The 16,640-nt window shown below is 40.4% G+C and overlaps 1 long non-coding RNA gene across 1 annotated transcript; it reads right to left on the minus strand.

Moving 5' to 3' along the window:
- Window positions 1-11,689: 11,689 nt before the first annotated feature.
- Window positions 11,690-13,729, minus strand: LOC120440694. The gene is made up of 3 exons (XR_005613458.1): window positions 13,621-13,729; window positions 13,373-13,541; window positions 11,690-11,723 (listed from the first exon to the last, which is right to left on the minus strand). It is a non-coding gene; the product is annotated as an uncharacterized LOC120440694 (long non-coding RNA).
- Window positions 13,730-16,640: the final 2,911 nt, after the last annotated feature.

Genomic DNA, 16,640 nt, shown 5'->3' on the forward strand with positions numbered 1-16,640 from the left:
AGTGTTTCTTTAGATAAGAAGACTTTGTCAAACATTGAAGACTTTCTATCTAACAGTACTATGTGATAATCAGATAAGCTACTGTTCATGTGGAACCCTGACCTCAAATACCCTTGTGTATCCTTGACGTGGGAAAGATCTCACCAGTCACTTCCACTGATAACCCCTATTATCAACTCGTCCAGTCAGATAAGATACAGATCTGACACGTGCTGTTGTTGGTAATTACAGCAGAATTGATTGCTGAAGCAGTGGGACGAGTCGGGGCAGAATGGCAGCCCTGAACTTTTTGTCCTTCAACATACCCTCTCTACAGCAGACTCTCAAAGGTTACTTTGCATATAACTGAAACTATTTATTATCCTTATAGACTTGTCAGTGTTTACATTTTATATAAGTATTGCAGTGTAGCCGATGATTATCAACCTTAGACTGCTTGGACTGAACTATAGTACAAAGACAACTCTGATATATACAAGCAAATGAAAATTGACAATAGTAATTTTTTTTAAATTTAATTTAGCATTTATTAATAGAATACATTGGTATAATTTGTATCTACAGGACTTAATTTTTGTCTGCATGATTTCAGCCCACATTGCCATCTTTTACTAGATTTAGCTTGCTATTAGCTAACTTATGATTAAAGAATTTTTCTTCTTTTGCATAATACTAATACACTTTCTAATATTTATAATTATCCCTGTTCTTCATTTTTTAGGCATCATGCTATGAAGCTAAGGCCCCTACAATATGACCTAGTTATATATTCTCCCAAGTTTTTTATTAATTTACCTTCAAAGGAAAACAGCTGTTTAACCCATTTATCATTGACTTACTTACCACCACCGGATAAATCTGCTCTTACTTTTTTAACTGTGCCGCTTATTGCTTTCCCATGCTGTAGTCACAGCAGATACATCACAAAGACAAACCTATGTGTCGGCAGAGGTCATTGCTCCAGATATGCATGAATTTAAACCTGTCTCATTGTATTAATAATTAGTGCATAGCTTGCTCTCTGGTGTGTTCTTTGATGTAGCTGGTGTCGTTGTAGGTGAGAGAAAAAAAGTATTCCTTTGAGTTAAACTCTGCGGTACTTGTGGGGGGGTGGCTGTAGCTTGGTAGGTTGGTGGTTCATGCCAGAAATCCTTGGGGGAGATACTAACCCCAAGTTGGTTTCCAGTACATCTATCAAATTATGAATGTCTGTGAAGGTTAGATAGGGAGCACTTAAATGCAAAAAGCAATTTTTAAAAAGTGCTTGTATGAATGAATGTGTAAATAGGTGAATGAGGAAAGATGTATAAAGCACTTTGGGTGCTCCAGTAGTCTTGTTAATGATCTGGGTGAGGAGGTTCAGGTCTATGCAGAACATCAGTCAGAACATCAGTCCTTGGGTAATTCCACAATGGGCTTGAAGTCACCTCTAGTGTTGTTTACCACATCCCCACTTAATTCAATTCCTTTGCTGATGATTTATTCCTTCGAACTGGTTGGTATACCTTCCTGTTATATTACATAACAAAGACGGTGACCACGGAGAGCAAAAAGCGTTCCACAGTCAAATTTTTGAATGTTATGACACCGTCTGGGTACTTATAGTGCTCTACAAGTAGTTACACAGTATCAATACACTTATAGACTTAAAATGGCAAATTCAAGTATGGAAGTATGTTTTTTGAAATGCTACTTTTTGTTATGAGGCTTTTAGCATTTCAAAAAACATATTTCCATACTTGAATTTGCCATTTTAAGTCTATAAGTGTTATGAGGCTTTTAATCGTTTTCAGCTTGCAGGTGTGCCTAATCAAAATTTTACTGTTCTTACTCAAACAACAGCCAAAACACAATTCCAAGGTCTGTTACTGCTGTCCAACTAAGAAGTAGCAGTGCTTTAACTTAAAATGATTTGAACCACAAAGTGATGGATGAGCAGTAACCTTTGTAGTGCCTCAGTTTGTTGCCTGTACAGTGTATAAAAAAATATTCTATATGTGTAAAAAGAAATACAGTCACGGTAAAAACAAAGTGTAAACTTTGTCATTTCTAAGGTTTATGTGTCTAAACCCAAGTTATGGCAGTTTGCTGCTCTGGAGCATTAAGGTGTATGTTAACACAATGCCAAGGAAAAAAGGCATCAGAAGAGATCATACAGAAGCAATTGTTGCTGCCCATCAGTCTGGGGAGTGTTATAAGACCATTTCCAAACTATTTAAAGTCCATCATTCTGCAGGGGTAAGATTATTCTCAACTGGAAAGCATTCAAGAAAGTGTTCACAGGTGTGTATATCCTAGCAAATGTATCATCTATGGTGTGATTGTGCAACGGACTACGTACAGACAAAACTAAAGAAGAGATGTTTGGCCATAATGCACAGGGCCACATTTGGCAAAAAGCAAACACAGCACAAACATCTCATATCAACAGTCAATGTGGCGGAGGGATGATGATTTTGGCTCATTTTGCAGCCAAACATGAACACCTCTGTATACCAAAGTATACAAGAGTCAAATGTGTGGCCATCTGTCTGACAGCTGATGCTTGCTCAAAATTGAGTCATGCAGTGCAACAGAGAATCTACTATGCAACAGAATGGCTAAAAAAGAAAATAATCAGTATGTTGCAATGGTCCAGTCAAAGTCTATACCTCAACCTGATTGAAATGCCATGGTGGGACCTTAAAAGAGCTGTGCATAAACAAATACCTGTCAACCTCAATGAACTGAAGCATCGCTGTAAAGGAGAGTGGGCCAATATCCCTACACAATGACGTGAGAGACTAATAAAGTCAAACAGATTACTTCAAGTTGGGTTTTCACAATTGATCACATTTTAATTTTGATCATGATTATGGCTTCTCACAATTAAATGAGCATGACTGAGTAGTACTTAAATCCATGCTTTGCCAATTCAGTGCTCCCTGGTTCATCACATAACCGTGTGCCTGCATATGCCAAACACAGCTGTTCGCTGCACCCTGCAGCTTAAACTTTCATAGACTAGTCTACACAGGTAACATTACATTAAAAAAATAGATATACAACAAAAATCAAATGCTTCATACAACAGAAAGTGAAGTGCCTTTTCATCAAAGTTTCACCATTCATTATTTGGAAATACTTTCTTTTGTATTTACACATGTAAACAAACTGCAAATACTGCAGTGTATTTACACTGCAAAGCAACAGAACTTAATCAGCTGCCAGAAAACAAGCTGTAATATGATGAATGCATGAAAAGCCATATGAAAGCCAACAATCCCCCCAATGCAGTGGTTGCTAACACGACTTATTTAACACCAACTGAATAGAAGCAAGCCTAGACAGCTTGTCAGTGTATCCATCTAGCTCATAAGAGCACACCGAAACAAATCAATCCAATCACATTCCATTTGGCCAATGATATGTGTCCACTACACATGATGAGTAAGGCAGGTTTAATGAAAATAGTCAGCATGCTGGGTAAAAGATGTGCTATCACCTCACATGCTAATTTATTAAAAGTGAAAAAACCTGCCCTGTATTTAAAACATCGTATGGAAAGAGGAGAGAGCTCCCACAGCTGCCGAGTACTTCGGTTCGAGTTTTATTCACATCCATCATGCAGGTACAATGACTAGAGTAAAAGACTTTGTTTGACTTGTCTGCAAAGGTCAGGTTATAAAGATAAATTAACATGGATGTAGCACAATGTAAAGGTGAACAAAGAGCCCTGTTCCTTTAAGTAAGGATTTGGTACAGCTTTTGTTTTTAGTATTCTTTTTTTTAAGGATGCACTGAATTTAAGTGAATAGGAAGGTCTATTGTTTCATGCAAAAATACATACAATACAGAAGACAATAAAGCAGTGTCACTGTTGGTAAAGGTGACTCTACAAGCTACTGAATCTACTATCATAACTATTATGTGTTACCTGTATTTTCTTGGTGTATTTTTACCATAACTGTTGCTAAAAATGAGAAAATCTGTTTCTGCGTTTGGTAAACAAATGATAATTCAAACTAAAAATTGCTATTAGATAATCCACTGTTAAAAGCAATCAACAATAGGCCCATGAAACAGAGGTGCTGTTGGACATATGGCTCATTTCTCAAGCTAATTCCTCAAGATTTCACACAGCTTTGTTTATATCCAGTAGTGTTTATCTCCAGTAAAATTGATGGACTGCTGGAATCTGTGGTTTAGACTGCCTAGGGAAAGTCACTGGCTTTAGAGATTAAAAAAGAGTGAATTAAATTTATCCTACCTTTAGCGAATGAAACTCTATTTAGAATAATAGCATATTCACTTTTGTATATATGTAACATTCTGAATGTTTAAATGTGATACCCATATTCTACTTTAAAGAGACTCTGTTATACAGTCAACCTCATTTCCATTTCTATGAAGAACCGCTACTAAAAGACTCCAGGCTGCACTCGCTCTGAACTGACCTTGTGTTTACAGTATTGTTTACGTAGCTCAAAAACCCAAACTTGTCAGAAACAACAAATAACAACAACAGCAGGAAGGCTCAGTGGCAATTAACATTAGAGCGCCCAGAGATCATACTGCCATGGCACAATAAAAAGGAAATTACATCATAAACATTCAGATTTAATTGAGCATGCTTTTGTGTGTGTGTGTTTCTACAAGTGAATATGTCACAGTTTCTTTGTGTGTCTGTGTGTCTCTTTGTATGTGCTTGGGGTGTAGGTTCTCTGCATTCCCTGGAGAGGCCAAATCAGACAAACAAGACTTGTCTCACTTGTGGTGTCTACACTTTGATTCCACAACTGAATCAAATGTGTGTTTGATAACTACAAACACGGGCACAACAACACAAATACATCCATATGCTGTAAAATGGACACCTAAAATCCAACACTGGTTCAAAAGTGAAGGTTTTCCCTTATATTTTCCTTGTATTTCACTGTAAATTTAATTCAGTTCAATTTTATTTCTACAGCACCGAATCGCAACAACAGTTGCCTCAAGGCCCATTATATTGTAAAGTAAAGACTGTACAATATCAGAAAGAAGCCCTAGTAATCACACGACCCTGTATGAGCAAGGACTTGGTGAAGGCGAGAAAGAAAAACTCACTTTTAACCGGAAGAAACCTCTGGCAGAATTAAGCTCAGTGAGGGGCAGCCACCTGCTGTGACTGGTAAGGGGTGAAGGGAGGAAGACACGACAATAACTGTGAGCCTTATTGTGACACTGCAGGAAAAATCATAAGATCACCTGAGTATGTAGCATTTATCGTGCAGGGAATGTGAATGTCTGTCAAAATTGTATGGCTTTGATAAGAAAAAAAAAAAAAAGATTAGCATGTCCACAAACTTGGGAGACATTCAAAATGAGCCAAACGAGCAAGCTGAGGTGGATGTAGAGATGTAAACAAAGGTAAAGCGGTAAGTATTAACACAGAAAATACCATAAATATTTATAGTATCTTAAGATAAGATAAGATAAGATAAGATGACCTTTATTAGTCCCACAGGTGGGAAATTTGTTTTGTTACAGCAAAAGTGCAAAGTTATGTAGCAGAAATTAGAAAACACTGGAATGCAATAAAATACAATAAAATAAAATAAAATACTATATACAATAGAATAAAATAGAATAGAATAATATATACAATAGAATAAAATAGAAATACAAATACTATATACAACTGAGTAGGAAAATACAAAAATACAACTTCGTCAGAAGAAGAATTGCACAAGAATTGCACATATAGCAGTCTTATTGCACATGTGTGGGTTTGTGTGTTTGATCAGCTGCAAAAGTCTTTATTGTGGAGTCTGACAGCAGTGGGGAGGAAAGATCTGCGTAATCTCTCCGTCCCACACCGTGGGTGCCGCAGTCTCCCACTGAAGGAGCTGCTTAGTGCTGTCACAGTCTCCTGCATGGGTTGGGAGATGTTGTCCAACAGGGATGACAGCTTAGCCACCATTCTCCTGTCACTCACCACCTCCACTGGGTCCAGAGGGCATCCTAGAACAGAGCTGGCCCTTCGGATCAGCCTGTTCAGTCTCTTCCTGTCCCCAGCAGAGATGCTGCCTCCCCAGCAGACCACACCATAGAAGATGGCTGAGGCCACCACAGAGTCATAGAAGGTCTTCCGGAGTGGGCCCTCCACTCCAAACGACCTGAGTCTCCGCAGCAGGTACAGTCTGCTCTGCTCTTTCCTGTAGAGGGTGTCTGAGTTATAAGTCCAGTCCAGTTTGTTGTTCAGATGAACACCAAGGTACCTGTAGCTGTCCACAGCCTCGATGTCCATACCTTGGATGTTCAGTGGTTGCAGTGGAGGATGTTTGTGCCTGCGGAAGTCTACCACCAGCTCCTTGGTTTTACTGGCATTGATCTGGAGGTAGTTCAGCTGACACCAGTCCACAAAGTCTTGAGTCAGTCCTCTATACTCCTTGTCGTCCCCATCAGTGATGAGGCCGACTATTGCAGAGTCATCAGAGAACTTCTGCAGGAAGCACTGGGTGGAGTTGTGGGAGAAGTCTGCAGTGTAGACGGTGAAGAGGAACGGAGCCAGAACCGTTCCCTGTGGGGCCCCCGTACTGCAGACGACCCTGTCCGACACACAGCCCTGAGTCCTCACATACTGTGGTCGGTCGGTGAGGTAGTCTAAAATCCAGGTAGTGAGGTGATAGTCCACTCCAGAGTTCTCCAGCTTGTCCTTCAGAACCGAGGGAAGAATAGTGTTGAAGGCACTGGAGAAATCAAAGAACATGATTCTCACAGTGCTCCCAGCGGTCTCCAGGTGCGCGAGGGAACGATGTAGGAGGTGAATGACGGGATCATCCGCTCCAATGCCAGGTTGGTAGGCGCCTGGTGATGAGCTCACCAGGCGCCGAAGCTGAGCCAGGACCAGTCGCTCCAGGGTCTTCATCAGGTGGGATGTCAGAGCCACCGGCCTGTAGCTGTTGAAGTCCTTGGGGCGTGAAGTCTTTGGCACTGGAACAACACAGGAGGTTTTCCAGAGCTGTGGGACTCTTCCCAGCCTCAGGCTCAGGTTGAAGAGGTGCTCGATCACCCACACAGTTCGTCGCGCGGGACCTGGCGACCCTTGAGCTGATGCCATCTGGCCCCGCTGCCTTCTTGCCATTAATCCTCCTCAGTTCCCTCCTAACCTGGGTGGTTGAGAGATACAGGCTGGAGCCTTGTGTTGATTGTGTATTGGATGCTGTTGTTGGGGGTGAGGAGGAGTGAGCAGGGTGAATAGAGGAGGTGTGAAGTGTCTGAGGTGTCAGAGGTGGAACAGCAACAGTGGGGGTGAGTGAGTCTGCAGCCGATGTTGGAGACTGCCTCATGGCTGAATCAAATCTGTTGAAGAAATGATTCAGTTCATTTGCCCACCTCACATCCCTCCCAGGCAGAGAGTTCTGATGTTTGTAGCCTGAGATGGTTCTGAGGCCTCTCCAGACTTCACCAACGTTATTTTGCTGAAGCTGGTTCTCCATCTTCTGCCTGTAGGTGTCCTTCCCATTCCTTATCAGTCCCCTCAGCTTTCTCTGCACCCTTTTCAACTCCTCCTTGTCTCTGGATTTGAAGGTCCTCCTCTTCTGCTTGAGGACAGCTTTAATTTCTGGGGTAATCCAAGGTTTGTTGTTGGAGAAACACCGTACAGTCCTGGTAGGTACGGTGTTATCCACACAGAAATTAATATAGTCAGTAATGCATGTAGTAAGGCTGTCGATGTCCTCTCCGTGGTCGTCACAGATCACCTCCCACACAGTCGACTCAAAACAATCCTTAAGAGCCTCCTCGCTCTCCTCCGACCATCTCTGTACTGTGCGGGTGGCTGGTGGCTCCCTGCGCACTAAGGGCTCATACACAGGGACAAGGTGCACCAGGTTGTGATCAGATCTGCCCAGTGGAGGGAGAGGTGATGAACTGTATGCCTCTTCAGCATTGGCATACAGTAAGTCCAGTGTTTTATTGTCTCGGTTGGGCATGTCACATACTGGGTGAAGGTGGGCAGTGTGGAGTTCAGTGAGGCATGATTAAAGTCCCCTGATATTATGAGAAGGGCTCTCGGAGATTGTGTTTGCAGTCTGCTGACCACAGAGTGGAGAGAGTCACAGGCTGCATCCGTGTTGGCTGAGGGGGGGACATACGCTGTTATCGCGATAACATGCGAGAATTCCCGGGGCAGGTAGTACGGACGCATGCTAACAGCTAATAGCTCAATGTCTCTGCTGCAGAGTTGTTCTTTCACAGTGATGTGCCCAGGGTTACACCATCTGTCATTCACAAATACTGTCAGTCCCCCTCCTTTCCTCTTACCGCTCTCTCTCGTCCTGTCCGCTCGCAGCATCTGGAATCCCGGTAGTGTCACGCTCGTGTCCGGAGTTAGTGGTGTTAGCCACGACTCCGTTAGCATCATGATGCTACATTGCCGGTGTTCTGACAAAACGTCCTACCTTGTCAAAACATCCTACCGTAGCGCTACCGTAGCATAAATTTATGGTCTTGTCTATCAATCCGTGCTACCTTATCAGAATATGCTACCTTACGTGGTTAATGGCTCCATCGTACATATCTATGGGTAGGACGTTCATATGGCCAAATCACACTTAAAAACTTGGATTTATGTCGCTATGGACGTTCAGAACATGCTTCCTGCTTGGATTTATTTAGGTAGGATGTTCAGATGGCCAAATCACACGATCAAAACATGCTTCCAGCTTGGATTTATTTAGGTAGGACGTTCAGATGGCCAAATCACACGATCAAAACATGCTTCCAGCTTGGATTTATTTAGGTAGGATGTTCAGATGGCCAAATCACACAATTAAAACATGCTTCCAGCTTGGATTTATTTAGGTAGGACGTTCAGATGGCCAAATCACACGATCAAAACATGCTTCCAGCTTGGATTTATTTAGGTAGGACGTTCAGATGGCCAAATCACACTATCAAAACATGATCCAGGTTGGATTTATTTAGGTAGGATGTTCAGATGGCCAAATCACACTATCAAAACATGCTTCCAGCTTGGATTTATTTAGGTAGGATGATCAGATGGCCAAATCACACTATCAAAACATGCTTCCAGCTTGGATTTATTTAGGTAGGATGTTCAGATGGCCAAATCACACAATTAAAACATGCTTCCAGCTTGGATTTATTTAGGTAGGACGTTCAGATGGCCAAATCACACTATCAAAACATGCTTCCAGCTTGGATTTATTTAGGTAGGACGTTCAGATGGCCAAATCACACGATCAAAACATGCTTCCAGCTTGGATTTATTTAGGTAGGACGTTCAGATGGCCAAATCACACTATCAAAACATGCTTCCAGCTTGGATTTATTTAGGTAGGACGTTCAGATGGCCAAATCACACATTTAAAACATGCTTCCAGCTTAGATTTATTTAGGTAGGATGTTCAGATGGCCAAATCACACTATCAAATCATGCTTCCAGCTTAGATTTATTTAGGTAGGATGTTCAGATGGCCAAATCACACAATTAAAACATGCTTCCAGGTTGGATTTATTTAGGTAGGATGTTCAGATGGCCAAATCACGCAATTAAAACATGCTTCCAGGTTGGATGTATTTAGGTAGCACGTTCAGATGGCCAAATCACACTATCAAAACGTGCCTCCAGCACACAATCATCTGATGTTGACAAAGAATACAAAGAGACATGGGGAAAAGACAGCTGTTTTTATTTGAAGTTGTTATGTGTTTTCCTTGCATTTTTTGCATTTGTATTCTTGGTTGCTCTCTTTATATTTTGCACATGCAAAATGTGCCCATCTTTGGCAAGATTCACACTGCACCTGGAAAGGAAAAATAAATAGCTCATATTATGTTTGGTGAATACTATTAGTCAACATTTTAAACATGATTAGCAAGTAATGATACTAAGACTTATGTGTTTCTTTTGTTTTGTTTTACCATTTCAATCATGCTGCGGGTCAGCGTCAGCATCTAACATAGAGCAAACAATGCAGTAGTCCTCAGCGTTCCCTGAGACACATTCATGGTTAGGTTTTAATCAAACATTATTTATTGATTAATTAAAAAAATAATAGTACATTTTTTCCACAAATACTTCATGGCAAATTAGTCCCCTGATTTTTTTTTAATTAGACTTTAAGAAGGGTCTTATCTGAAAATGTTTGAAAAGCACTATTTGTACTGTGCTGTTTGAAAAGCACTATTTAAATTGGAAGTACACACTCTAACGTGATAAGGACTTTACTGGACTTACCTCGATGTTCAAGTAGGGTGCAAGCTATCTGCATTCGCTCCAGCACAGCTGCTTCTGTAGTGGTTAACACCTCACTGACCTCTCCAAAAGCAAGGTACTGTTCTGCAAACTGTGAGATTTCTCATTATTATTATAATGTAAAGTCCTAATTGTTGCTAACAATAAATGGAATCATTTGAATAAGGGTTACCTTTAACAGCAAAACTCCGCAACTGCTGGAATCCTGTTGCTTGTTGTGTTGCATAGTCTGTAACTGCCACTCCATGGTGTCTTCATGCCCTCTCATCCTCAGAAAATTCCTAGTTGAACAAAAGTGTTTGTAATGAAACAAGAAATCTTTTATGTTTAATACCTAAACATAAAACACACAAGAATAATACCTCAGTATCATACATACCTCCAGTTGCGCAGAATTTTCCTGTCATAAACACCTTCATTCCCCATGGGGTCTATGAGCAGTATTTTCTGTGCAGGAATGTTGACAATCTAAAGAAAAAGTTAATAAATTAAAAATTACAATAGTTTTTGCCACTGAAAACCTATTTAAGAATAACACTTTGAGCAAGAAACTGCTTCACAACAAATTACGCAAATTAATAACTAAATGAACACATACCACAAGAATCCAGTGTGTACCAAAGTTCACAGGGCACAGCCACATGTCTTCAACTGGGAACTTCATCTGTGGGATTGGAAGTGCAGAGTAATTTCGATTTACTTAGGTACCATGCGTCTCAGGGTGTTTTCAAATATAGTCTTGTTTAAAGGAACCGAACTCTGTCCTCAGAAATACAAATGACTCAACTTTTTGAACCACTTCTGAACTTTCAACTTACCTTGGTGAGGCATCTGAACTGCCCAGAAAACAACGAGCTTGCAACTACTGAACAGAGCAGGTGTACAGCATTCTGTATAAGTATACAAAAATGTTACAGAACAGTAAATACATTTTTTTGTATTTCAAAATAAGTGGGCAAAGGACATTTCTTACTTACCTTTCATCTCTCAATGACACAGTGCAGGTATGCATCAATGACCTGTTTTGAAAAATCAGAGTTTATACACCAGCAGCAACAATTTCTGAAGTAACTGCTTGAGTGCTGTACACAAAAACTTGGAAAGAAATATAATTGCTGATAAAGGTTCTTTCTGCATATACTGGAACTGGGTATTATGATGTCACAGATGTCACAACATCTGTGTTGTGGTTGATAACAATCTTTTCTATGGAAGTGAATGGGTGAAACCTTATCAGAGTTTTGCTATATAAACCCCCCCACCTACCCGCACAGTTTAAACTATTAATGGTGTCTGCACTGCAAATGCTTCAGAAGGAGCAGCACTTCAAAATCTGAATCAATAATGATAAGTTATCTTACCTCATCAGAAAGCCACCGTGACCCCTGCAGTGTTCGAAAAGAGGAATCAAATAACTTGTATGGTCCAACAACTGATTCCAAGTGCCCAGTATCCTTTGCAGCCCATAGCCTCTTTACTGAAAGAAAAATATGATAAGTTAGCTCAGCCATGCATGAGATTTTTAGTGGAAAAGCCAGGTAAAGGCCAACGGGCCACAACAGGAAAAAAGTCAACACAATAAACATGCATTTTCATGCAGAGAAATAGGAAAGGTACAACGGGTGGGCAAAAGAGAAAATTACTGACAGGCAGATCCATTTCCAGACTTCCACAAGCTCAGTGCATGTTGCATGTTTCTTTACATCCAATATGAGTTGAAGACTGCAAAATGCAAACAAAGTCATGCAACACTCAATCAAGTTGCAATGCCAAACTGGCAACAAATGACCAACGGGTCAAAAAGAGTTGTTCGCTATGCCACCTTCACTTTCTAAGCTTTGTTTCCGGGAGGGAAGTTCTTGTTCACGCGTTTCTGGTCCTGGAACAGAATTAAACTCCTTGTGGGAGCAACAACTTTTGTCAGCCGTTTTGGGTGCATAATGAATAATAGAGTGTCTGGTATCCTCTGGACTTTGCTGGCACTGAGGGTTAGCAGGAGGATGGCAGGGGGGCACGGGGGGCACTTCCGGCGCCCCCCGTGTGCGGCAGCCTGTTACAGCAGCTCTGCTCATTCTGAGTTTCTTTCTTTCTTATCTTTTTCTTCTCGTAATTTTTTATAACTAACGTATTAGTAATTAGATTCTGCAACCATGTTCTACCGTTTTGTGCTAGTTCTGGTTGTTTTTCTTAGTTTTTTTCTACTTTTAACAAATTTCCCACGTGTGGGACTAATAAAGGTTATCTTATCTTATCTTCAGGTCTGTGCTGCTGTTCACTGTCTGACTTTGAGTTGGGTATTTTTCATTGTCACTGACATTTACATGGTGGCTTCTTCTGTACGGCTTGATATGGTCAATGCTGTAGTGATTTTTTAAAGTTGCTCCTTCCGTGTTTTTTAATCTCACACTTTTGCCAGCGATGTCTCGAATGGTGTAGGGTCCTGAAAAATCTGGATCAAACCTTCCTCCCTTCCTTCCACGTTTCCTCATGTTCAAGAGAAGAACTTCATCTCCAACGCTGTACACAAGGTTTCTGTACTTCTTCTGGACTCGTCTGGCATAGGCTTCCTTTTGTAAGTCTTGAGACTTTGCCATATTTTCCTCGACAGTTTTTTTAACTTGCTCTTGTGCGTCTCTTGTAGAAGATACAAAGTCACCGTAACTCGACTCCTCAGGGAGAATGATGGGGGGCAGCTAAAATTTTCACATTTTAAATTACAATTAAAATCATAAAGAGAAATAATGCATGTGAAACATGAACTGAAAATTCTAACTATAACAACTCATGTTTAAAAGTAAATATACTATTATAAAGCTTTGAGCACAGAACGCCACAAAAATAGACTCATATCATTTTTTGTATAGTCACTTTTTCCTCTTGATACACTTCCATAGGTGAACACATTATACTTAAAGGTCTCCTCAACATTTATTACTTTACATAAAGATACAAACATAACGAAGTAACCAGTCACTTTATCTTTTAAATGTATCTTGCATATAGAAGTTAAGCAGAGAAGATTAAAGCTGCAGCCAATATCAATATGCACAATTTTCAATTAAGATTACATTTAATTTATGCATTATCATAGTTGTTGCATAAATAAAATTCCTTAATAACACTTACTGGGACTTCAACAGGAACTTCAGAAGGATACGTAGCTTCTCTCCCATACATTAAACGGAATGGTGTGTATTTGGTTGTGGTGTGGACCTTGGACCTCAAAGAAAACAGTGTAGCATCCAGATACACATCCCAGTCATTCTGTTGACTGTTGACTAATTTTCTCAGGGCTCTACATGTGGACATAAAAAACCCACAATAGTGACAGTGTCTTAAAAGCAAATGAAATGTTACATACAAATAAAACATACCTTTTTATGTTGTCATTTGTCTTTTCGTCGAGGCCATTTGTCTGAGGGTGATACGCTGCTGTGACACTTCTATCTATTTTCATTAAGCTGCAAAGTCTTGAGTTGAGCTTCAACTGCAGTGGTTGCACAGCAGCCAATGGTTTTCCCATTTTTTGACACTGGTCACAAGGCAGGACCTTAAACATATTGAATGATCTTTATATTATCCAACAATCGCAATTAATTAAACAACAAAATTGCTAATGTTCTATAAAAATACTTGATCAAGTGGCGATACAGTGTTAATTACTGTACATCAATCTGGTACAGGTCTTCAGGATAACTATGCATTCTATTGGTGCACTATTAACATACTAAATATAAATGACAACTTACTTAGAATACATACCCAATTAACAATGTCAACCGACATTCCATACCAGTAAAATCTGGAACACATTGCAGTTCGAGTCTTGAGTACACCAGTGTGTCCACCGATGGGAATGAAACTCTTGAAATAGTCCCATGGCTTCTTCTCTTGTTTTTATCACTCTCCTGTTTCCAAACAAGAGCACTCCGCCTATATTTAAAAAATGTAAAATAATTATAACATGTATTTAACCAATAATTACATTTAGTTATTTACATTACAGTACTGACCCTTCAGCCTGAATTTTGCGGCATATCTCCTAAGGGTTTGCCTCTGGGACTTATCGTATTCAGATGGGTAGGACCCAACAGACAGAAACATGAGCAGTTCCTCGTATTTGTTCTCCATAACTAAGGAGAAAATCAGACAATTTTAACATGGCTTCGGAATCCATACAGTAAATAAAACGACTACACAACGTTATCACGCAATTAACAAGTATGTGGTGCAAAAGTACTTTCTTCGACATAACAACGGAGCGTTTATTCAACATAACAACGGCGAGTGGTGTCCAGTAACTGCAGGAGGACTAAAATAAATTTTAAAACCACCAAATAAACACTTGGAATATGACTTCGATTGAGCAGCTTACAACAAGTAGGACAGCTTGATAGGTAGGACGTTTTGTCAGAACACCGGCGGACAGACTCGACATTCCCAGCGAGCTGAGGAAGAAAAGACGGGGGTGTCGTGCTGGGAAGGAGTGCCGTCGCCCGAGAAGGAGACGTTATCGACCATCTCTTCCTTCTGTAATTATTGGAAACGTAAGATCTTTGCCCAATAAAATGGATGAGCTCACATCGCTAACCTGGTCACAGAGGGAGTACCGCTGTAGGACGCAGCGCTAACAGCTGATCCTTACTGTAAACAAAGAATCCCTGCTCTGGGTCCCCAGACACGGGTGAAAAAAGTAGAAAAAAAACTAAGAAAAACGACCAGAACTAGCACAAAACGGTAGAACATGGTTGCAGAGTCTAATTACTAATACGTTAGTTATAAAAAATTACGAGAAGAAAAAAGATAAGAAAGAAAGAAACTCAGAATGAGCAGAGCTGCTGTAACAGGCTGCCGCACACGGGGGGCACCAGAAGTTGTAGTAAACTTTATTGGAGCATCACCTTTATATTGGAGCACAATCATAGTATTTAGCAGAAAGCAATAATCCATAATTTGGAGATTTTCAGAATTCTATAGGGTCGGTTCACAAAACTATAAAATGCACTTCTTTTTGACAAATAATTAAAATAGTGCATAATAATTAGTGCATGATACCCAGGTCATTTGTTTGTGTTGACTTGTATTCAGTCTAGCTTACTAGCTGCTGGTGGCAGCTTATTTAGTAGACAGGTTTTTTCTCCACCAGATCGTTATACAAAAATGTGTGACATGACACGCCATTTTATGGGCAGTGGAAAAGGTACTAGATGTGAAATTTCAGATTCCGAAAGCATTTTTTAATTCAGTGGGACCAAACAGAATCAATCCTTCTGAGTCAGAGGCCATGCTCTCTCTCCTTACTCTTGCTGCTCGGACTGTTCTGCTTCTTCCCTTCACCTTCTCCGTGTCTTCCTAACTTTGCTCCAAATTATCCTTCCTAAACTGTTTTCTCCTTGCCTCTCCTCACTCCCTTCTTTATCTTGGTTTTGTCTCTCTCTTTTCTTTCACGCCATTCTAAGTTATTCCGTATTCATATCTCTATTTTCTTCCTTTTCACCTTTTACTGTTCTCAGCCATCTCTCTCCTCCTCTCTTATATCGCCACACATCTTGCTATATATTTCCTCCCCTGCCGCACCACTCCCTAGCCATTCTCTTCTTTTTTTTTCTTCAGACAGAAAGCCAATTGGAGCTGTCTAAACAAATGAGAGGTGTCTGAGATCATTTAAACAGCCATAAATAACATCAAGAGAGGAGACAGACCATGAGTGGACCTTACGACTGAATACACAGACTCACATAAAATTACACATTCTAGGACACATATACACACACTTAAATGGACCCCATTACTAATTTGTCTGATAGCGTGTTAGGGGAAGATAAGCGCAAAGGCAGGAATCTGGCTTGCCTGGGATGCTCTCCTTGTAGTGTTTTCATCAGTCAAGCTATGGGAGCAGAGCGCATTGTTTACTAATTTGCCTGTCGCAGCTATTGTTTGTAATGCTATAACTGGAGGTAACAGGTTTTGTTTGTGTGTGTGTGTGAGTTTTGATAGAGAGATCACTCCAAGTAATGGCGTCCTAAAAGAATGAGTCATGGCCTTTGTGTTGATTTAATGCCACATTGCTTGTGATGGTCTGAAACGTACAAATATGAAGCCTGCACATCACAAGCTAGTGAAGTAAGGGAAGAGTTGGATCTTAATTCATTGAGCTTGTCCATGTCTTGAAAAGAAGAAGACGAATGGTGATTTTGTTCTGTCAGTCCCTGGCAAACGTCCACTCTTCTGGTTTCTGACAGCTCTCTGCCAAGTAGGACATTAAATAATAAGCTTCCTCCTTCTTCAATCCGTCTGTCCATCTCTTATGCACACTTTCCCTCCCCCATGTCTATCTCTGAATGAGTATATGTGTGTACTTTGTCTGACTTACTGTGTCTTTTCTGTTATAAAT

The sequence above is a fragment of the Oreochromis aureus genome, linkage group 6, assembly GCF_013358895.1.
Source record: "Oreochromis aureus strain Israel breed Guangdong linkage group 6, ZZ_aureus, whole genome shotgun sequence".
Classification (NCBI taxonomy): Eukaryota; Metazoa; Chordata; class Actinopteri; order Cichliformes; family Cichlidae; genus Oreochromis; species Oreochromis aureus.